This window comes from Aythya fuligula, chromosome 5 (genome assembly GCF_009819795.1).
Source record: "Aythya fuligula isolate bAytFul2 chromosome 5, bAytFul2.pri, whole genome shotgun sequence".
In the NCBI taxonomy this organism is placed as follows: domain Eukaryota; kingdom Metazoa; phylum Chordata; class Aves; order Anseriformes; family Anatidae; genus Aythya; species Aythya fuligula.
The window spans coordinates 57,135,141-57,159,774 of NC_045563.1; positions in this window are offsets into that span (position 1 = coordinate 57,135,141).

The following is a 24,634-nucleotide window of genomic DNA, read 5'->3' on the forward strand; positions in this document are numbered from 1 at the left end:
CTCTGATGGCTTTTGCTAACGTGACCTTTTAGCTTTTAATGAAACCTGATCTTTCATTTTCTCTCATTAATCTCACATTAATCTTAATCATTAATCTGATTTTCTTTCATTAATCTTACTATAAGTATTAGGAACCTTTCCATTGCCAGTACTTTTAAGAAACAAATGGATTAACTGAAAATGTACTCCTTTCTCAAAACGCTGATTAGCTATTTCCAGTAGTCAACACCAACCTCCTCATCCTTTTGTGTTTAACTGCAAAATACAGAATCTCTAACCAAACCACAATATATGGACCTTTCACCATTCCTTTTATTATGTGATCTAAATATCACTCTGATCTATTTTAACCATGTGGTACATTAAATATTTGTCCCTATTTTAGATAGTAAGTAGGGCAAGCTATTTTCTGAAGAAATAGTATTTACTGTGCATGTGGGTGGTTGTTTTTATTCCGTGATATATTCCACAGTTCAGAGAAGCTGAGTTTACCAGCCCTGTAGAAGATAGCATAGGGATTTACATCTCTTCAGAACTGACAGTAACTGTCAAGAGCAGTAATGCCTAGTTGACAGTGACAGCTGACAAAGGTCATTTCTGAGTTAAGGATGAATTAAATGTTCTAAAATGTGAATGCAGAAACAGCTTTGAGGAAAGCATGTTAAAAGAAATGATGTCCCATTTAGCAAAAATTACCCTTAAAATTTCAGTCTGAAGAGTAATACCGAAAGCAATTTACTAAAATAAAATTGATTACAGCAAATATAAGATAAGAAGTAATCCAGTATTTAAAGCTAAGAGAAAGCAGTTTTCTTACGTGCTACAATTAGAAATTATTAAATTTCAGTTGACTACTACCAGCACAAACTAAAGAAAGGGGGAAAAAACAACAACAACAACAATAAAACACTGAAAATGTTACCAAAGACCAAGATAACAAGACCAGTTATCTTTTTTATTTTTATCAGTATTTCTGCATATTCACCATAATGACTGGCCAAGCATAAATTCCCTTAGGGATTCAGTTATGCTTGACAAATCAGAAAAGAGACAATTTCGTATACATACTCTTGAACCACCGACTCAACTTCTTACTTACATTTACATTCCTGTTTGCTAGATTCCAAGTTTTTAATAGTTCTTCAAATGTGGGATAATAATATTTATAGAACCTGAAAACAACAAAACAAACAAAAAAAAAAAAACAAAAACAAACAAACAAACAAAAAAAACACACTATAATCTACAGTTTCTTTGTCCCTAACTACTATAGCAAGGTGAATTGGAACAAAGCAAAACGTATTATGATTAAATAGATAAATGTAAAATATAACAGAGAAATGTATTTTCTTCAATGTATTGCTTTAGTCTACCAGTTGAATGACAAAATGAACTATCACAGTTGCAACTCAAGGAAATGTCTGCATAGGTTTACATGGATAATGAAAGATTCCTGGCAGAGTTTTCTTAGGCAGCCAACACACGCTCCTGATTCTACTGAAATATTATCGCAAATATAAGAAAATACTTCTATTTTAATAATAGAAGCAAGTAACAGAGTCTTGTTACTTTGAAAATGCCCTTAATCTACCTTCTCATAAATCACTACTACTACTTAAAATGAATTTATAAGACACGATTACAATTGAATTGTAGCTGACTGAATATCAGAGAATGGTTGACTCACAAAACTACATTAACTTCTAGTATGTACTGTAATCTAGTATGCTGTAAATATCTCAACTAATCCTACAACTCTAAAGTAAAAACATAATAAAATATATGGACATTGTCAGATTTCAGACCTTCTCAGTAGGGACAGATATATTTGGACTAAGGCCAACCTACCTCTTATTTTTTCCTGAATGAAGAGACCATATTAAGATTAATCTACTATTACATGCCCTATTTTCTGGAGATTTTGTTTTTTTCATAACTCTTTCCCTTTGAATATTTTGCTCTCATTTTTTATGTCTGGAACCAGAAACAGAATTCTGGTAACACTCCTGTCACTGCAAGGATAATACAGGTAAAGCATTATCTCCCCACTTCTAAAGGATATTCTTTCTATTGATTGTTTAAGGATTAGGGCTGTTTTGTTTGTTTGTTTGTTTAAGTATAACTCTGCAAAATGTGTTCTGACAGCTCTTGACAGTTTCATTCTGATCCTCATTTCCATGCCCCCATGGAGGGCATTCAAAAACAAGTTATGCATCACAGAAAACGTGTTAGAGAATTTTTTTCTTGGTGCTACAGACGCATACACAGGGCATTGGACTCTACTGTATTCACAATCTGAATGAGGTTTCTTAATGTGTGCTAGCAAAATAAACAATCCTGTGATGCTAAGGAATCATGAAAAACAAAAGGAAAATGAAATAAGAGTCAAGGCCCTAAAATTTGTTTCCATTAAGGACCAATGCTAATCATCCTGACTGTTCTCTCCATCGTCACAATGACTAACCCAAACCATTCTGACCAAGAATCAATATGGCCTTGAGAGTTTCACAGGACAGTGTCTTTGTGGTAAATTCTGTCATAAGTCACACTTATCAGCCTCACTGCCTGAAATTATATCCTGGACCAAGGGCTGATTTGCCTAACTTCAACTGTCAGCTGTATGATTCTCATCCACCTTTTTCAACACAACCAGAAACTTCCTTCATGTTTCCCCCTTGCCATCCTGACTATTCCTGCACCACTACTGGAGCACACGTAAACTTTCTAGAAAGTTTCTCTATAAAAATGACTATGGGTTTTGTTCAATTTTTTTATTTTGATGAGGTCCCGCCAAATTAAAGACAAAACTCCCACAAACCACACAGGGATTATTTCAAAGTGCACGGGGGTCCAGACCGATTCAGAAAGATCTATTCAAAGTCAAGGTAGCTGAAGTTGGTTTCAGGAAGTATTTGTGAGACAGTTTGCTACAAAGGAAATTCACTTGGTGAATTTCCACAGAAATTATTATTGGCTTGTGGGCTTCCCAGCCCAGGGCGAACATCAAGATTTTTCAAGCAGAGGGAGTATGGGGACCCAGTGCCAGTTTGTCACAGTGATCAGGATGCAGATGACAAGCAGACGATTTTTTTTTTTTACTACAAAACCACAAAGCCCAAATCCTTAGATTCACAGCATCACAGTGCTAGACTTGGGATTTCTACCAGCCAATAGCAACAATAATACTCATGGTATTGATTCATTTTCTTTGTTCCAGAGGCCCTGGGAGAACATTTATTTAAGAAATAGCATACATTGGCATCCCATAACAGCATTTTTTGCCTTGTAGGAAATTTGAAAGCAATTTGAAAACAAACAAATCAACCTTGCAAACCCATGTTCTCAGCTAGCTAGCTCAATCCTCACACAGTATTTTAATTAGCATTTAAAGAATAAGCTGAATTTTCACATGTAATGCCCTATGTATGTTTTTTAATCCATAGAGTGTGGGTCTTCTGAATGTATTCTAGTTACTTCTCACAGAGATCAGACATATTTGTCCAATGGATCTCCCTTGTCTACATTGTGTTGAGTGTTTTAATATACCTTACTATACATAGCAAGTAACACCATTTCTTGTGTTGTTGTTGTTTGTTTTCTGTTGCCTGTACACTACCTTAAGAGCCACAGGTTTTATTCCAGTGATACATTTAAGAAGATTTAGCAGAGCAAGCAGGATAACATCTAATTAGATTCCAGGTTCATTTTTGGAAATATTCAATGTACCACTTTTGCTGCAAGTACCAGAATTCTTGGTTCAGATATTTCCTACTAAGTTAAAACTGGGTTAACAGAAGGTAGCATGCAGCTGGTGTCAGAAAAATGACGTGTTCAAAGAGAGAGAGAAAAAAAAAAAGTGATGCCTTTGCCTAGTGTAGCCTTTTCTTAAAGAGAGACAAACCACTTCTTTCTTTTAGGAAGTGCAGTGCATAACCATGTTGCATATACATGTACATCATCTAAAACTAAGTGTGTTGCTAAAAATGTTCCATATACGGTCACGTCAAGGACATTTGAGTTATATTTGGATTTTTGAAAACCTAATCCAAATTGCCAAATGACCAAATACATCATAACTACAATGGGCTCCAAGAGTAGGCTATTTCATTTTACCAGCTGATGTCCAGACCTATCCCAGAGGTGAAAGATGGGGGATGAATCCAAGATTTAAAACATGTCTTTACTGTTATGTTATAATGTCTTTGATTAAGAGGAACTTTAGCAAAGCAACCAAAGAACACTCTCTATCTTCAGTTTCTCATTAAAAAAAAAAAAAAAAAAAAAAGCATTCAAAGGAAACTGACAATAATAGAGCAGCAGCTGCTTCATTTTGTTTCTCAGAAATACCACATGGTGATGGTTTTACAAGTAATTGTTGCAGATGTTTACCTTGTTGTGAACTACTGCCCTATTTAATATCTGCCAAACAGGAGCTTACTTATAAACATAGAAACTTTTCCATATGTTTCCCTTCAAAGCTTTTACAGAAAATCTTCAGCTATACACAAAAGGACTCCAACAAGTAAAACACTCTGAGGTCTTGCCACCTTGTGAATTCTGTTCTCATTTGTGAAAGTGCTGCCACTTGAGAAAGGTTTGCACAAGGAGATGAAGAATAAAAAAAATGAAAATAATGGTCATTGCAACCAAAAACTTCAACATGTATCCTGAAAAGAAGCTGTGTAAGAAAAATCTATGCCAAAGAAAGCTTCTTGCAGCAGCTAGCGGGGTCTAATACACTAAACATGCATTAGAGAGAGAGAATGCAAGCACTTACATTCTCAAAGTAAAATGAGATTCTCATTCTGTTTTCCTTTTTTACTGATTGTCCCTTCCTAGAACGTTTACTTTGTCAGCCAAGAATGACATCAAATTTCACAAGACGAATTGCAGCTTCCGCAATAAATGGCTTCTAAAGGATTTAGGTGTAAATCAGAGAAATTTCAAATCTGTTGATTATGCTGTACTAAGCTACTTGACAAGTCCAATCCATTGCTGAAAAACACTCAGCAATGGCTTGCTATTTGTCATGTTCTTTAGAGCTCAGAACAGAAAATACTCTCTTTGCTCGACTGCATGCTTCCACTAGCCTTCCAGAAGGCTTTCCTGGATTCTTCCCCAGCATGTAGTTTTCCTGATACTTCAGTATCTATTTATACCACATGTAATATTTATAATGGGAGTGAGATACACTTTACACAAGTGTGGTGTTACGCAGTTGCGGTGGCTGAGAGTCATCAAAACTTTATCAAGTATAAATTGTTTACATACAACTTTTATGTTATCCTTCTTGGATGAAAAAAATGGCTAAATGCTGATTTGAAGCTGTAGAAGAGGGAAAATACAAAGCAGTAACCTAAGTGACCAGTGAATGACATTATCATCACAGGGCAGTGCAGCAATCATATAAATATACATATCACAAAGAAAAAATATTCCTTTCGCGTTTTAGAAAGCATAAGAGCATGTGTGTGCCCATAGCACAGCTGCTGCATACAGTCTTTCTCCCTCGTTGCGAACAGGAATAGTTCGTCTCCTTTTGTGTACAGGAAATTTAAGGGAGGATGCTATGGAAATACATTTTTGTAGTTTCGGTCCAGACTAACAAGTCATAGAAAATCTTACATCACACCCACAGTATTGATGTACACAACCCCGTCTGCAAAGTAGCATTAACCATATTTCTTGGTGTGGTAGGCTTCTTTGGGAAGACAGAATATGGTACAGATACATGTACAGTCTCAATTTCATATGGACCAAGTTAAAAGCAGCATCATTACTCAGTTGCCTTAGCTCAAAACAAGTTCAGACACACTAGAAGAGTACAGTGAAGAGAGCATATGGTGAAAAATGTTCCTTTCAACCTTTGCACATCAGCCCAAAGACTCAATTTAAACACTTCAGAGAGGGCAAGGCACTTCAGCAGCTGCTAATGAGCACAGGAGCTTTGTTACACAGGTGAACTTAAATAAGGATCCTTTCCTAAAGTACTTGAGCAGAGCTCTTCCAGCAATGCTGCTAACACAAAAGGCTTCTGATATACTTCCACCTCAACCAGAGTGACAGATGTCTGATATGTTTTACTCTTGACTTAAGAATTCTTCATCCTTTACACTCTGTTGCTAATACTGATAGGTTAAATAAAATCTCATTATAGTACCTATATTTAACACTTTGTGCACTATGTAAGAGATTATTCTTATTTTAGAGCTAATAAACATGTAAATGTCTTAAAACACTTTTAAGACGATGCATTGTCCTGCCCACCTAGAAATGTTTTGTGTTTCCCCGCAACTCTTATAAGTATCAAAGTTGCTAAGATTAATGTCCATATAGGAAAATTTAGAGCATTTCCATTTAAATAAAGCTCAGCATCAGTGTTTACAGTCCTCACCCTGAAAAAGGGGTTGCCAAGGGACTACAGTATGCTATTCCAAGAGAAAAATCAAATAGTAATTCTACTTGTTATATGTTTCTAATTATAATCAACTACAAAGCCTTTCTTAATGAGACAACTGTGTAAACAAGGACTTTTACAGATTATGAAACTACATGTTCTAACAGGGGGTACTACTAACTCCAGAACACAGATGCTGCTTTATAAATACATAAATCATTTTCATTATTATTTTCTGTTGATAAATTACCTATGGGATGTTTGATACTGAGTGCATCAGTGTCATTCTTAGTCATCTGGCCACAATGGACTTTGAATCTGTTCTTCTGTCCCCTCACTCCTTTTCGCTAGTGCCACGTGTTATATTGCTTCTAGTACTTGATCCTGTGCTTGCAACTGGATGTGCACTGGACCTCTAAGACCACAAATAATCCCATTGAATGCCTCTACAATATTTTACTTGGAAGCACCGCATTCATTCATTACTCAAAAGTTGAAATTTTGAATGCATAAGAACAATATAATCTTCTCTGTCTCGTGACTGAAGACTGGATTAACACAGTTCTTCAAAACAAATTAAAAAAGAGGCTGGAATAAAAGAGATTGAAAACAACTGCCATCTGAAGAAATGAAAGGATTATTCTATATATAGTCATGAGGACATTGATTTTACTTCTGTGAACATTTCTGAGCGTCAATACATTGTTAAAATATCTTATGGGAAAAAAAAAAAAAAGCATGGCAAAAGAATGAAAAATCTCAGTCAAATCTAAATTGAGCAAATGTTAACAAATGTTTTGGCAGATATTCCCTCAGTTTAATTACAGAATGAGTCATGTTTAACTATCCTTCTGGGTTACAAATGGAGAGTTCCTTAAAAGATTTATTCTGTATGTAGATATAACATATGTGCATATCTAACAGTCTTACGAATATGTTTTTTCAATATAAAGCTGCTGATAACATGCACTATTTACAAAATTAGAACAATGCTCATTTGGATTTCTGACACAAAAGAGGTGTGTTATTACCCTATAATGTGTTTTCCTTTTTAGAATAGAACAACAAATCAGAATATTTTAGATAACAGTCTGAAACCAAGGAAAACTTACATTATTGTATTAAAACCTAAAATGGAATGACCTTAAAGAACTATCTGAAAATTTTTGATATGAAGAACCTGTAGACAGTTGTTCTCAGTTTTCAGTCTTTCTTTCCAGGGATCTGGATCTATTTATTGAAGGGATCCACAAAAACTAATTATGGAAAGCAAATGCATTGTATGTATCTTCCACTGGGAAAGTTTTTTTATGGGCATTCAAAAAATGGCAGAGGTTAAAACCCATTAGAACGATAGCCTTTACTCAGGTGAAACAAAAGTTTTGCTAGAGTAAGTTTAAGAAGTGGTGAAAATACTTTCAAACATGCAGATTCCCTCCTCTCAAGAGGAAACCAAGGTGTTTACTACTGTAAAAAGGTTAAGAATGGTACGAAGACAGAGCCATTCAAGCTGCGTGCTAGGGATTATAGATCAGGCCTTGTTCCAATGCTGAAAGGCGAAGCAGTCCAGTTATGAATCAGGGAAGTCACTGAAATGAAATGATTGCTAAATTTCAATGCAAAGGTCTAGGCAACAGCAGCTCTAAGGGGAATGTGATATTATGCAGAGAAACGAAAGAGAAATGCTTCTTATATATGCAAGTTCAACTGCCATTTGTCTTGCTATCACATTTTAATTGTCGATACTTGTGGATATTAGAAGTAAAACAATTAAAACCATGAGTTTACTGCTACCAAATATACACACCTATTGCTTAGACACTACAGTGGCATATATAAATTACCAAGGTTGAAGCTATCAGCTGACATCAGCTGACAGAAATGCATCCGTCTCATATGCCATACAACTGGAAGCGTGGGTTAGATGAGTTGGTTCTCTACCACCTGCTATAGTGTGCAACTGTGTACCTGTGGCACATTTTTCTACTTCTGTTCTCCCTAAAAAGCCTCATAGTCTCTTCACCTCCTAAAACCTAACTGAATGAATTACAGTGCTAACTACTTGAATGGAAGGATATATCCACTGGAAACCCTACATCCATTTCTACATTCAACCCTGACCATATACGTTTCCTGGCAGAACCAAGATTAATGCGTTACACTTTTAGAAGAGGTATTAGTCACTTGGGCTTTTCTGCTTTCACTTTTTAATGAGGTAGCATTTATCTTTGTACCTTCATTTCCATCCTATGAATGAATCATAAAGAATTATCAATACAAATGCTTTCAATGTTTAGCTAGCTAAGGTACCATTACAATATCCATCATTATGTTCAGTTATCAAGAAAATAATTCTGCATCACAGCTGTATTCCACCTACAAAAATGTGGGGTAGGGATAGACTCTAGTCAAGAAAACTTCAGGTATCTGGATATTTCCTAGCAATAACCATATAAAATGTTCTGGCCCTTTTGTGTTCAAAATGCAAATAAAAAGTAGAAGCTGAGAGTTTTAATGACTCACTGATGTCACAAATGCATTTAATTTTGACAAGGCAGACATCTTGTTCTTATATTACTTGTGTTATGCTACACTTTTTCTTTGAAGTATTTCATTAATTTTCCAAATTTTGCAATTCTAAGAAGGAATGGATTTTATATTTTCCTCTGTTAACATGTTGTTAGCAAATATAGACAAATAATGATTGAGATAGGAGTGTCCTCTTTATCACAGCTCAGACCATTTCTTTTGAAAACTGACAAGCTCAACATAAAAAAGAACTACAAAAATGAAATACACCTATAGCAATTATTCTGACTCTAGGCAGTTACTTACTAAAGATCACTTCACTACTTATTAAAAATCAAATATCAAGTTAAATTTTCAGTCAGAAAAGGCAGTCACACATTACAATGATGCCCAAGGCAGTACCTAAATATCTTTCTGATTTTGGAAGAATTCTAAATAAGCACTGATTCCTTAAGATTGTATCTATAGTGGATTCCAGGGATTTCCCTTGTGTGTTGTTTTTTAGATGTAGCAAGCATGGTAACTGTAGTTATTTATAAAATTAAAATATTTTAAAATAAATTATTAGATTTATATTATCAGTAATTATTTTATTTGAAAAGCATTTCATACTGGGAGCTCTCAGAAGAAATGGGCATTGAAATAGTCCACTGGTTGTACAATAAAATATTCTTGGCTACTTTTCTTCCAGTCCACGTTTGAATAGGTCAGCAACAATTGGGCACACTACAACTCATTCTCAGTTCTTCAAATATCCCAGAGTCTAGCTTTGAAATCATGGAATAAACGAATGCCTCCTTTTTTAAAAAAACACTGTGATTGTAAAGAAGCTAAGAACGTCAAGAATGGACACAAAAGGAGAAATTTCTGGGGAATATAGCCCAATCGTCATCAGCATTCTCGACAATCGCAGGATAACCCAGAGTTGAATGTCTACTAACATACCACAGAAGTATTTGTACCCTCCACTCCTTCTACAAAAGAACTACATATTGCGACAGACTGTTCCTTCTCTTGGCTACAGAAGGGAAGGCAGATGATGAGAGGTTACAGGAGACTGCAGATTAATATATGAAAAGTCTGACTTGATTCTGATAAGATTTCTTAAATAGGAAAAGGAGATGCATTGGCAGGTGCTGAGTAGGAAGGTTATGGTGGGGGGAAGCACCAAATCACTTTCTATGGAAGGACAAAGACAGTCTTGGGATTTACAATTAGATTGTCTTCAGAAGCAATCGCGTGTTTCAGTCTCATTACTGCTGTCCACCACCACTACTTCTTCATGATGCTAGGGCCCCTTACATAGCAGCATTTCAGTGGCTAACTCCGGGTGTAATTTTACTTTTAGTATAAAAGTGCATTTTTACACTGCAGCTAAGGAATTTCATTCAAAAACAACATCAAACAACAACAGAACTAAAAACAGACACTATCTGGTTAAAGAAAACGAAAGCACATTATATTTTCACAGTTAGATATCCAGTAAAAACTGAAATGAAAGTCTGAAAATAAATTAAGAAATAATTTTTAAGGGGTATCATTTTTTGCATAGATAGGCAGATCTGGTTCCTTTGCTAAATGATTATGTTTGTATATTTGTGCTTATATTCTCACATGCGTTTAGAATACATAGAAAACTTGACGTAACAATTTTTTGCCTTTTAATTCATATGGTTGCAATGAAGTTTGATGAGTACAAGGCACTTGGAAACCCTTGGATGAAAGGCATCATATAAACGTTATTCAACAGCACTTCAATTATCAGTAATTCAGTATTCACAAGTCATAAAATAAAGACTTGGTTGCTGTCAGTTCTGATTTCTCTAGTAGAAAAGCAATAGTTCTAATAAGCAGAGAGAAAATAACAGTAAAAACATAGAGACAAACACTGATTTCTAAAGCTGAGTACTGCATCTTTTATTACAAAACTTTTGGATGGAAATACTAACAGACTTTTTTTTTTAAAAACTATTAATTACAGAAGATAGAGATCATTTGTGAAAATTTATGCCTTTTGAGTAGCTTTTATAATCATAAAAAGTACGCTTAGTGTTCCTACTGATTGTCTTGCTGCAGTACCTGCTAAGAGATCAGAGAATGTGCTGGCAGTGGAAGGAGAATTGCTAAATCCAATACCTTGACTCATTCTTTTCATTTTATGAAAGACAGATGAGAAAACTGGCAATGTACTCTATATCTATATTTGTGCCAAACAGCATTGTCCATCTAGCATAACTGATCCAGCAATTACAGCCGGAAACTAGAACATAAAGAAAAAAATAAATAAATTTGTGCATCAGTGTCATGGTGATGTGGCATCATACAGTGTTAAGCATGAGAAATATCCCTTATCCTCATACAGAATAACTAGTCAACAGTGTCCCAGACAGATGAGGACTCTACGCTTTGATTTTAGCATAAATGATAACCACTTTATTACAGATATGGGTAGAAGAGAATGGAAAGATTTATACCACTTTTGTTTGTTTGTTTGTTTTCCTCTTACTACACTATCCTTTTCCTGCTGAAAACAGCAGACCTAATACACAATGCTCAAAGTGACCAGAGGCAGGCAGAGAATGGGGGGGGTGGGGGGGGGAAGAGAGAGGGGAGAACCCACTATGATTTTTCCTTCTTTGAGCAATAAGATCAATACCAATACTTGCAGCTAGAAAAGAAGAAGAAACAGTTATTTTTGGAAACAAGATAAAAGAGAAGTGCTTTTTAATGCAATGGGTAATAAACTAGATAGGGTTGTGAGAGACATATGATATGAAGTCATGGAAGCTGACACTAAAGGCAAGTTCAATACAAAGGGGGTAAGAATTAGATAAATTAATGTTCAAAACACTCATAAATTGACTTTAAAATGATTAGAGATTTATCCTTAACTATTCATAATACATCAATGAAGGATGCTAGGGAACAGAACACAGAAACCACCAGGATCACAAGCTCATCTCTTTTTGCCACATGTAGGAAGAAAGTATTGGCCTGAAAGGACGTGTAGTGCATCTCTCCCATTCTTAAGGTCTTCTCTGTGGGTTTGAAACAAATCAGAAATCTAACCATAAGTTAATAAAAATATCCTTGAAAGAGCTACAAGGGAAAACAATGCAATCAGATATTCCCAATACCAAGTAAATATTTGTTTTTCATGTTTTAAAGTTTTATTTCTTCAAATGCGAAAGAATAATAGAATTGTGTACTAATTGATTTGATCCCATTTAGGATTGTTGAAATTTTATAAAGCACAGAGGCAGCACTAGATAAGTTTCCAATTTTAATAACCCTACTTTCTATGCAAGGCAGATTAGACCATGTGGGCAGCCAAACTATGCACAGGGTATTTACTAAAGAGTATTTTCTCACACAAGCTAAGTAAAAAGCAATTCTGTGTTTTCTATGTAAATATTGAACTTCCACAACATTCCCTGCTTAAAAAGATTAAGTGTTCTGGTATTGGCTGCTGTTTTGCTCTCACCACCCTGTCTGCTATGGACCATTTCCAGACCTGGATACCATACAGTTAATACTTTCTCATGTTTCTTCTCTGATCCTAAGTCAGAATCCATGAGACAAATGTTAAAGTAATTCAGAAAAGTGCAAGGGACCACACAGATGCCCGTGGACGCCTTGGGCTTTTCATTTATAAATGCTTTGTGCTAAAAGGGCTCTAAGTAGTATAAATTAATATCATTTAGTATTCATTAAGACTGATTAATAGGATATTATACATAAATTATTATCAAAAAGTTAGATGAGCTTCGAGAAGTTAGCCACTTCCATGTCAGGAGGAAAGACCTGTGCCTAATACCTTCTGTTTGAAAACTTCAGGGAAAAAAAATGACACACTACAGGCTGCTAGCAGTGAAATAGAATGGTTAAGCATTCTAGCTCAGCAGCAAATTTGTTCTTCCACTTGATTTACACTCCTTCTTTGTAGCTTTGTTCCTGTAGTGATGTGTAACTGGTAGGCACTATCAGTTCCAGACTCTGTCGCATCCCAAGCCTATGATAGGACAAGGCCAGTCAGACACCAAAATCTACTTCTTTCTCCCCATTTCTATAGTCTCTGAAGGAAAGATATCCAGGCAACAGATCAGAGAGATCACAATGACTGGCAAATGAAGATTGTAGACAAACCTCCACAGTTTGGATGGTGCCTGTATCTAATCAGCACACCAAGGTAGCAAAAGGCACAAGCAATCTTGGAAGCATTACTTAAATATTACCCACATACTTCATGTAGGCCCTCTTTCCTAGAGCAGCCCTGAATTTGTTAAATGAACCTCCTACTGAAGCATATAGGAGTCACAGCACAGTGACCAGGCTCAAATCACTGCTGGAGTTAACAGGTTCCTGACTTGCTGTGCTCCAACACCTGACATAGCAAGGCCACAAGGTAAAGAATATATTCTGAACACCCTAAATATAGACAGACTAAACAAAAGGAGATAGACCAGCTTCTTCAATCTCTGCATACGTCAGGCTGTAGGGATGCACTTTTCTTCCTGAACACACTGAAGTTATTATTAAATAGGTTAATGCACTCATTCATGGTTCAAAGTATTCATTGCTATCAACTGAAAGTCAGCAGTTCACCCTGACTTCTGACTCCATCTGATGAATTACCTTGTCTGCAGTGCTGGAGCTATAAATGAACACAACATCTGTTGGAATGCTAGGTTTGAAAGGCTGGCTGAATAAATCACTCTGTAGAAATTCCCAAAGCTACTAAGGCTCTTTCCACAGCTTCTGTCCTTTGCCCTCCCCTGCCATGCATATATCCATACTTCTTCCCATCTAGTGGGAATTATTTTAGTATTGTTGTTTGCTCCATTTCAGTGTCTTAAAGGTGTATGTTCTGTGGGGCCACATAAGAGGGTCAGTGGTGGTGGTAAGAGCTATTACTCTCTATTACAAAGCATAGAAAGTTCAGTTACTGCTTCAGCAGAAAGATTATTAGTGCTGTTTTTAACCTCCATGCTTGTAAAGAGCATTAATAAATTAAAAAGAGTGAGTATATAAGATAGTAATTTGTGCTCAGTTCTTTGGCAGCAGTAAAGAAAATAAGAACAGATTTGGCTGGCTCTCCTTGTCTTGTTCGGCTTTGCCTTCTGGTATCTCCTTTTCCCAGTCCTCCTCTTTGCAGATTAAATAGGAAGACTCTCACAATTTGAGAAGACAGCTATTGGGTCTCAATGGGGATTGCAGTTTGTCTCTAGCAAGCTCACATTCCCCTCAGTTTTTACTGGTACTTAATCAGATTAACTGTCCGTGTTTAGGAAGGGGAGAGCTGCAACCAGGAAATGTCTGATCCCAAATGTCAATTTCCATTAGGCACTGCAGCATCGTATTTTGACAAAAAAAATATTTCTGGTTTAAGGTCTTCATTAAAATGCCAGGTCTCCTACAAGTAGTTAAAAAGAAACAAACACCTTTTCTTAAATAATACTGTTCAGTATTTCAACATAATTGACCAGCCCTAAAATCGGTGTCAGAATTATTTACGGTTTAAATACTAATCTGAAATTTTAAATTGGACACCATCCACACATACACAAACATCAGATGGTCATTTTTATAATCCATCATAAACCTGACCTTTTGATAAAGAATTGACTCAGCTGAAGTTTCAGGTGAAAATATAAAGTTTTTTAGCCACTTAGTCTTTTGGCCTCGGATGCTTCATTGAACAAATGTTTTCTTAAAGTGCTGCCTAGCTACCCAGGTATTATAAATGCATTCCTTCTCCTTCTGAAAGACTAGAAAATATAACATTTCAATAGACTGGTTAATAACTGATGTTGCTTACTGTCCCTCTGTATGTATTTAACCTTATATTTGTTTCGAAATGTGGAATATAAATGAAAGTTATCTCCACTGTTAGATTGTGCCATGCTATTATTTTTTTTCTTTTTTTTGATCTGTAAGTTAAAGCAGAAAAAATAATTCTGCATACAAATTAACACACTAGAACCCTCTCAGGATCAGAAAGAGCACCTATGATTGTACACTACAGCAGATAAAGTGGAGGCAGAGAAAAGGAGTTGAAGTATAGAGTTAGCAAACAGTTGATGGTAGTGGATAACACAGGATTCACAGTCCCACTACCATCTTCTTGAGCTGACCATGCCCTCTTACATTACAGGTAGAATACTATTTCCTCATTAAACATTTTGTTCTAGTACATCAACAAACTTTTGTATTTGCATGCTAGCAAACACATTTAAAACAAGGTTTGTCCATGGATCACTCATTGCATACAACCCCATATTTTCACATGGGGTAAAACATTTTAATTAAAGTGGCTTAGGTGTTCCTGAGAAACGAAAAGACTCATGAAACTTAGTTGAAAATTTAATTAGCAAAGGTTATTTTTTAATATTTGCCCCCAGTGATTTTTTTCTTACTTTCAGTAATAGGTTGAGACTGTAGATTACAAAATACTGAATAACATTAAAAAATGATAATGATATCCAGGTTTCTATCAAAGTATAATTCAAGAACTCATTTCCTCATTACAAATTTTAAATCACATGCACGTTTTCCCCCCTTTACTGAGGAATTTAATATCTAACTTTGACATATGCTCCACAGACCTATTGTAACTGTTAAACATTAAAAAAAGCTAATGAGGGAAGACTTATTTATAGCTTAGCCTTTGGCGGTAGGAATTTTAGACAATTTCTGAATCAAGCTTTATAACTTTAGAAGTAAAAATTATATTTAAAAAAAAAAAAAAAAAGAAAAAATGAAAGAAAGAAAGGAAAGAAAAAGAAATCCCTGAAGCTAAAGGGTATAAAAAAAGTAAAGAGAAGATCTCTTTTTCTATAAAAGTACTGGCATTTATGTTCCTATTGGTCATCTTTGTCATTTTAACAGCAGCTCTCATGCTTTACATCTCAGGCCTTTGATGCACCTTACCAACCATAATGAATACATCTTAATGTAACTGTGAAGCAGTAAGATAGTGCCCTCAAACTTAGGATGAGAAAATGAAACATACATACAAAAAGGATTTATGACCCAGTTGTTGAGCATACTGAGCCATTGAATCAGACTGATCAGACTGTAAGTAATTTTTAAATCACCTGAAACCAAGTGGTTAGACCAGCTCAGTGACCCTAATTGGATCCTAGGAGAAAGACATCCCCAGGAAGCCATAATGTTGTTTATTTTAGTAACTGCTAACATAACGAAAGGGAATACTGCCCCATTTAAGAACCTTGCACTCATTCACCTTCTGGAAAATGTCTTATATGTGTATATATATATATTTATATATGTATATAAATATAATGATATATGTATATATATGTAAAATCAGCCTAACTATTGTAAAGCAGTACTTTCTTAAGGAACGCTGATTCAAGAGGAAAAAAATAATAAGTTAATCCTGTGATGCCCATAGGGCATTTCTGTAGGAAACAGAAATCAAAAGGGTCAATGCTATTTTTCCATTTAATTACATTTTTTATGCATTGCAGGTTTTTAGAGCCACTGTGTGGTGCGACAAAAGAGGTGCCTGATAAATGCATATAGCTAAGCTCTGCTTCCTTTCCACTACTTGAATGACACAAATGGAGCAAATGCTCTTCCCCCTGTATTTTAAGAACTTGGGGACACACTGCTTACTCTGTTCATATGCTGTAAAGAAACATGGACACTGAAAATTCCCTATAAATGAAAACAAGTGATTCTCCCTCCACAAATGATGGCTTAATTGAAAGCTATACAGAAATGAAATGTACTAAGGTTCAGTTTCTGACAGTCTATGTTAACACAGTTTCTTCCTTGTGGTCCAAAAAGACAGCATTTGTCACTATAAAAACTGTAATCCCTGCTGGACAGCCTGGTTCAAAAATAGCAAACCATCTCTTTATTTCATGCTATTTACGCCGGGCTGATTTATCCTATTCGTGGGCTTATGCACTAAGTTTAATCCACAGAATTCTCAAAACAAACAGTCCATAATAATCACATGCAATGCAGATTTTTTTTTTTCAAGTGCAATGGAAGAGATTATTTTAAACCTTACATTCTTCCCATGAAACACTGTAGAAGTCAGATAACGTGTTCTGACACCAAAAAGATCAGACTCTGGAAACATCAAGATGTAGTTTCAAGAGGACCATAATGTATAGTCGTTCAAGGAAAGAGATGAGGGAAGGAACACAATAATACCTAAAGGTGGCAAGTCCATGTTAAATTCAAGATTTTCCACCAACAGTTTAAACTATCAACATCTCCAGGCAATGGGACACCATAGAACAGCGGCCTTCAGGAGTGGAGAGGAAGCATTATTGAAGGACCACCTTGTCTGGACAGAATTCGTATTGGAAGCCAACAATTTATTCACAGTCTTCAGAAGTTCTTTCCTTCCAGTGCAAATAATATCTGTTTTTTGTTTATTTGTTTTGCTGGTTTTTGTTTGTTTGTTTGTTTTGTAGAAGATGGGGAGGGCTGTTTTGTTTTGTTATTGTGCATTGAAGGATTCCATAGGTTTGGAATTTCTGACTTTCAGGTACTTAATCATTTTCTTTAAGATATACTTATCTTGGTTACTTTTGAAACAATCAGTCCAACACTTTATAGGGTCTGTGGCTGTAAGACAGAGGGAAGTAAAAAAAAGAAGGATTTGTCCATGGGAATCTGTGTGGCTATATTGCAGGGAATGAGGTATTGTTCCATGCCAGGGGAAGATAGAGTTTTCACTATACATTCAAAAATCTTAAGTTCAAGTTGTGTCTTATAGGCAGGAATACATTCCACAATTTCAAGATCAGAGAACACTTGATTAAGATAATCACATTAAATTAGCTTCAGCTGGTTGTCACTTACAGATCTAAATTCTTATAGTTTGCTAACTGGGTAAACTGGTGCTTCCTTCCTAAAAGCCTGTCTACGCTGCATCACACTTTGGCTATGTGGCATCCAGGTATCACTAACTGGCTGCATCCAGGTATCACTAACTGGCTGGTGAGTACTAATAACTGTTGAACTTTCTGCTTATTGTGGGCTGCAATACCCACTGGGCAAAATAACTAGGCTCACACAATTATAACAAATACTATATAGAGTTGTACGAGCATTTACTTCAATACCAACATCTACAGAAGGTCTAGGCACACCTTTGACTTGTACAACATAGCTATACCTAAAAATTATGTTACTACAAGATGAGTAGCATTTTCAGATTTTCAGGTGTTAGATCAAGGTCAGACCTAGTGATGTGTGCTATCAAAATGTCTGCAGGGCTTTTCTCAACACAAGACTTCTATGTGCAAAAAATTATAAGAAAAATAATCCTTATCCTACCAGTTAACCACACTAAAATCTGCATTCCCAAATGGGTATATTTTGTGTGTTTATAACCTTCCATTATATCTTAGCCAATTTATTTGCTTTAGACAGACTTAATCCTCCTAGTTAAAGAAAAGCAGTAATGATGGCTGCACATTACAGTCAGAGATCTAATTAGTCCTGCCAAAATGTAGTGAATTCACATGTATACTTTTGATAAAAAATTACCAAGATACATATTGAGACATCTACCTCAATACATACAACTTTTTTCTGGTCTTCTCAATATTGTTACTCAGTGCCCCAGATATTTTAATTTCTGAAATATTAAGGACCTTCATTCCACTACTTAGAGTCCATACATTTAGAAATGTAGTGACAGAGAAGCAGTATTGGCTCTGCAGTTCCAGATGCAGCTTTACCCCTATTTTATCACCCTGGCAGACAGAATTAGATAGCGTATTCCATGAAATCCAAGAATGTACACAAACAACGTAGCTGCACGAAGCCTTCTTCCTGAAAGACAGGTGATTATTGCCAACAGATATAACTGTCAGTCAGAGTGTATTTGGAAAAAATATATTGTACACAGATGGGAGCTGAAGAGTTGTGTTTCTGCTGAGATTCTGGTCATGTATTTTAAAAGCAGTCCAGGTGGTTTGGGTTTTGTCTTTTTTTTCTTTAGCATTGGCACACACATCTTTTCCCACTGTTGCAGATGCTCCATGCAACTGTTCAGTTGTGCATACAGGTCTTCTGCTGGCATGGTCTCAGAATATTCTGGAATATCCACACAAATAAGGATACTCTAAACATTGAACCCATCTTCCAAGCAACACCAGAGTCAAGAATTAAGAGTCTTTAAGCTCTGTGTCTGCTTTCATTGTGTTCTTTATGATCTGGGGTGTCAGACACATTAGGATCTTATATCTCTTAACAGAAAGGACTATTAAATAAACCACATACACAGTCTCTGGCTCTGGAAGTCACAAATCTCAGAAGCCTGTGTGAGTCTGCAGGGGAAGTATGTTTGTCTACTAACCATGGAAGATGAACTTTGACCTGGTAAGGCTTTTCTTAGGTGTCTGCAATTTGCTAGATTTCTTGGCAATACATTTCTATACTTCTTCATAGTATAAATACAGAAAAAGAAGAAAAAAAAAGACCATCTGTCAAAAAAAAAAAAAAATACAATTTGAGAAGACAAGAATAAAAGAAAAAGAAAAAATGAAAAAAGAGAGAAAGACTGAGAGTTAAAGCAACTCTCTGAAGACTATGGAACCCGATAGTAACAGAAGCTGGAAAGAGGTCTTCAATTCGCAAATCATAATCAAGATCACCTACCCAAAAGTCATCATTAAAAAAAAATTAAAAAAAAAGTCAAAATCCCACAGCCTAAATTTATTAAGAGTAATATACTAGTCTATTCTGAAAACTAGTTTTTAAAATGGCATTTTAAAGCTCCGTACTAATTATGAACTAATTCTCAGTTCAAGTATGTTCGATTATTTCTTTACTCTTCATTGGCCAAATCTGTGAGGCTCAGTATTGACCTTGTCTATAGAACTGGATGTTCATTAACCTTTCTATGCCAGTGCATGAACCACATCACTCTGTGCACCTGCACAATGCCTGCTATATCACAGTGCTCTAGCTCTTGACTGAAGGACTGGCTCTATCTTCAACAGATGGAGCTCTATCTTCCTTCACTGGTTCTTCTCCTTCCCTTCCCTTCCAGATGCCCAGTCAAACACAATAGGCTAAACTCCCAAGAACAACTAGAGTACTGGTGTCTGTACCCATTCTGCAACAGAACCCTGTTTTGGCTTGGCAACTTTATTTTTTATTTTTATTTTTTTGGCAACAGCTGTCCTTAGCACTGACAGATGACATGCTTGCAGAAAGAAAATCAACAAGTGTAAAATGTTTGGTGCAGCAGTCCAACAACTTACAGCCCATCAGTACAAATTCACTAGCAAATATGAGAGCCACATGGATTTGTGGACCTCAGGGATGAAATTACAATTATTAATAATGTTTATTGCTTTTTCCCAGTGTCTTAGAGCTCCTGATATTCAGTTCCTGATATAAAGAACAGAGTGCATCTATGCTCTTCTTAATTCTATCTCCAACTTTAATTGGCCCTATTTATATTCTTATATAATGTACATTTTATGATTTATATTGCTGAAAAAAATATAAAGTGACCAAAATCATTATCAGAATCTATCTCCTTCCTGACTCTTCAGTTGTTTCTTTGTCTGCCTATCATAATTCAAGCTCGCCCAGCTGTGCATCTGTATTGTCAACATTTCTAGATGTGTTCCCTTTATCCCAGTGTATTGTAACAGTGAAGTGGAGAACTATAGTCTAAAAATACAAGAAAGGCAAGGTCTAAAAATACAAGAAAAGCATATATAGGAAAAGGCAGTTAGTTCATTTGCTAGAGTTCAAAAACAAAACAAAAATATCACCACCTGAACAGGCAAAAAATAGCTTTGGCACAGTCTCTGCAGACCTGAAGCAAAGTGTGTGACCAAAAACTTGCACATCTTACCAACTCTCCCAGGTAACTTAATAAAATATATATGTCTCTCTAAATCTGGCCTAGAGGAACAGCACACGTATCACAAGGATTTGAAGACTGCCTGCTCCTGCTCAGAGAAAGGTTCCTGAATATACAAAGATCTATCCACAATGCTTAACAACTGTTCCATTAGAGACAAAGTTACTTGGTTTTATTTAGTTCTGGGCAGGTCTTCTGCTAAATTCAATTTTTTGTGTGCCTAGAAATACACATTAGAGGAAATCGCCAGGTCTTTTCTCTCAATAAATGTGATATAAGACCCATGTTGATAGAATAATTTTGTTTACTTAATAGAATTGTGTAATTTAAAAAGAGATGCAAGACCATATGTGAAGTAGGACAAAGAGCTGTTTCAATGAAAAATGTATTTAATTTTTTTCATCTCTTTTTTTTTAAATCTTATCACCTGACAAATATCAATATCATAACTGAATCTGTGTTGGTTTATCCTCCTGTTACACACCTGCTGAAAGGTTTGCTCTCTGTGATTAATGTCTTGTGAGCTGAATAAATAGTTACTTTGTTGATCGACTCTGTGAAAATTTTGCCGATTTTTAAGGCACAGGAAGGTGGGCAATCTCTGCAAATTATCATATTAGTAAAAGGAAAGACTTAAAAGATACACACATAGGAGGAGTATTTTTAATAAGCATATACTGAACTTACTGAAATGTGATAATCCTTCACATTACACATATTTAAGAGTCTTCAATTCTGCCTTAAAGCTCAGGCCTGTTACAAGCAGGCTTTAGAAACTTCCAACCAGTCCCTAAACACATCGTTAGAGGCTACGACACCTCACTGGGCACTGTGCTTTAGCTTTTCTCCTCTTCAGAAACTTAAATGTGGCTGTATCCACATTGTCTACAGGAAAAGAGTTGGAGCATAAAGCAGTCTTTTTCCCCTTCAGTCCTCTCCTGCACTGTGCCAACATGTTACTGCCTGGAGAGACAGTTGGAACACTTCAGCCTGAAGTCAGAGTGTCAGCCAACAAGTAAGCAATCAGAAACTGGGCACAAGGAATAGTTCAAACTCAGTGCCAACAAGACAATATAGAGCTACCATAATAAATACTATTTCCTTCAAGTTGCAGACGTGCCTTTTGACCCAATGTCTTTCTAAATATTCACTACAATATTGGGCCTTAATGTCTAACAAAACTAACGTCTTTGCACTTCCAATGAGTAATTCTCTTTGATTCCTAGAATAACACTTCATATCCCTCTAGGAGCCAAAGTTTTCCCTTGATTACACAAGGTTGTGTAATCTGATAAGGTCACTTCCAACTTACAAAACAAGCAACAGTCTCAGCTGGAGAGTGGCACAGTTCTGTGCTGTTCCATCGACACCTGACCAGTTTACCCATCACTTCTCAGGTTCTAAGCTAAATATGGGTAATGGTCATGAAAATACATAATGGGTTTGGGTTTTGCTTTTGATGTTACTGCTCTTTTTTCCCCTCCACTGTCCTCTGTTAAGGGATCAGAAGTAGTTTCTCAGAATAATAACATAACATAACATAAAATATCAAGAAAATGCATTACTGATTACATTCTAGATCTCTATTTCAGATACCTAAGGTCCAAAAAATAGTAAAACACAAGGGCCATAATTCAGTCAGAGCTAACTAGCATAGCTCTGTTAGTTATTCCAATTAATACTCTCTCTGAGTTATTCCAATTAATACTTGCTGAGAATACAGCATCGGGCCATTATTATATATATATATCAAAAAAAGAGGAAACAATGCCAATCGGTTCTCTGGGATCCAGCAAACAAGTATGCTGAAAATACGGGATTCGTTTAGTAACAACTACAGTGGATTTATGATAAAAACTCTTCCTGACTGACATGCTAGAGTTCTTCCAAATCATTACAGAAAACAAGTGAAATGCATTTAGCATTGTCCACAGTACTTAGCCATCTGAAAACCTTACAGGAAGATCCTTCATCAGAAATGACTGAGTAAAGTCAGATGTCATAGTGGTTAAACAAACAACCTTAGAAGGAGGAAAACAGTCATACATTCATCTGCAAAGTTTAATTCATTTGAAGAAGATCTCTAGGATGAATTTTAACAATTTATCTGCAATATCCAGAAAAGTAATTTTGCTACGTATATGAAATGGGAAGCAGGGTACAACAGCAATACTTTCCTAAACTGTGCATAATTTCAGCTCTCCCCATTTATGTCACTTTAATCATGTTACCAGAAAACACCTTAGGGTCTGAAGCGTGGCTCTTTCTTAGTCAGTCAAGCACAAGAAGAAGGCCTCACTCGCACTTTGCTTGCCAGATTTCAGATCCCCCATAGCTCCTCGTTTCCAAATACTGTAACCCACAAACTGCTTTAAGGAGCTTAGCTGTTGAGGAGTAAATTCATCTATTCAAATGGAGAAGTATCTTGACTGCCACACAGTTAAGGGGGTAACAGTTTACAGCTGGACTCCAGATGAGTCATTCGAAGCCATAATTCCTCTTTAACAGCTCTTCTTCATGAACATACAAAGCAGTTCCAGGTCCTAAGACGATATCAAATAAAAGAGCAAGTGCAAATCATGAACGAATGTAAAAGATCAAGCATAGGGAGGAAGGGTAGGAAATGGTCGCACATAAAAGGCTGGGACATGAATAAAGCATGTTTATTTTCCAACAAAAACAAATATACTTTTAGTGTAAGTCATGCTCTCTCTGAAATTATATTTTTGTAACAGCGTGGTAAAACACATGTCCTGTCAGAGCAAACGCACATACTAATTGTCATTCTGCCTGTCTGGTTTGTTTCATGAAAACTATAAAACAGCAAAAAAGTCACACCTAATGCTAACAGGTAATGATCATTAATTCACAGCATTACTACGAGAGGCTGTCCAATCTATCAATAGTGTCTTTGAAAAATCCAGACCCTTCAAATTTCAATTCCTGCATATTTTAATCTACTTATGAAGCACGTTTTAGTTCTTTATGAGACATAGACTAATAAGCACTATGAATACTTACGGTAACACAGGCAGAAAAGAGAATAACTCACAGGAAAGTGGCACAGATTTGAATCATATTTTCCTTCTCCCACTTGAGTATTTAGAATGAATTGTGGTAACTTACTAAGGTGGCCTTAGATTTTCAGATTCCACCATTAAAACATTTTCTAAAACTGAGGCTTATTGCATTGATAAAAATTTGTTCCAGTTTGTTTAAATATAAGCTCAGGAAAGTGTTTCTATAGTTTGAATCTGCAACAATGACTAGGTAAAAACTGCTGGTGTTGGCACCACTCCAGTGTCTGAGATTGTCACAAGAGTGTCAACTTCACCTCAGTTGTCTACAGTATTAAATGTACACGTCAAACCTAATTATTTCTTTCTAAATAACACCCCTAATCCATTCATATCACTAAAGATGAAATCCAGATCACCATTTTTCATCCTGACCTTTGCTCCATCTTACTCTCTCATTTTGGTACAAGCCCTTTGACCATTTTCAATGCGTTCACTTTTTAACAACTAAATTAATCTGCTTGGCAGTGCTACCATGCCAGCAAGAGACTGCTCTCTTTTCCAGTCTATCATCACTTCCTGATCCAAAGAGAAGTTTTGTACTGAATGTGCTTTGTAGGTTATAGTACAGCATAGCCTGTGGTATGAATATGTGTTCTTCAGTGATTTCCATCTCTATTCAAGCCAGCTGTCATCATCTATTAGTCAAATTTCCCTTCAAACTCTCACAGTTTCTCTCTTCCTCTAAGTAAGAGGTGAATTCACTAGAAAAAAAGAGCAAAATGAGCATCCCTCTTCAAATTAATGTTTTGATGC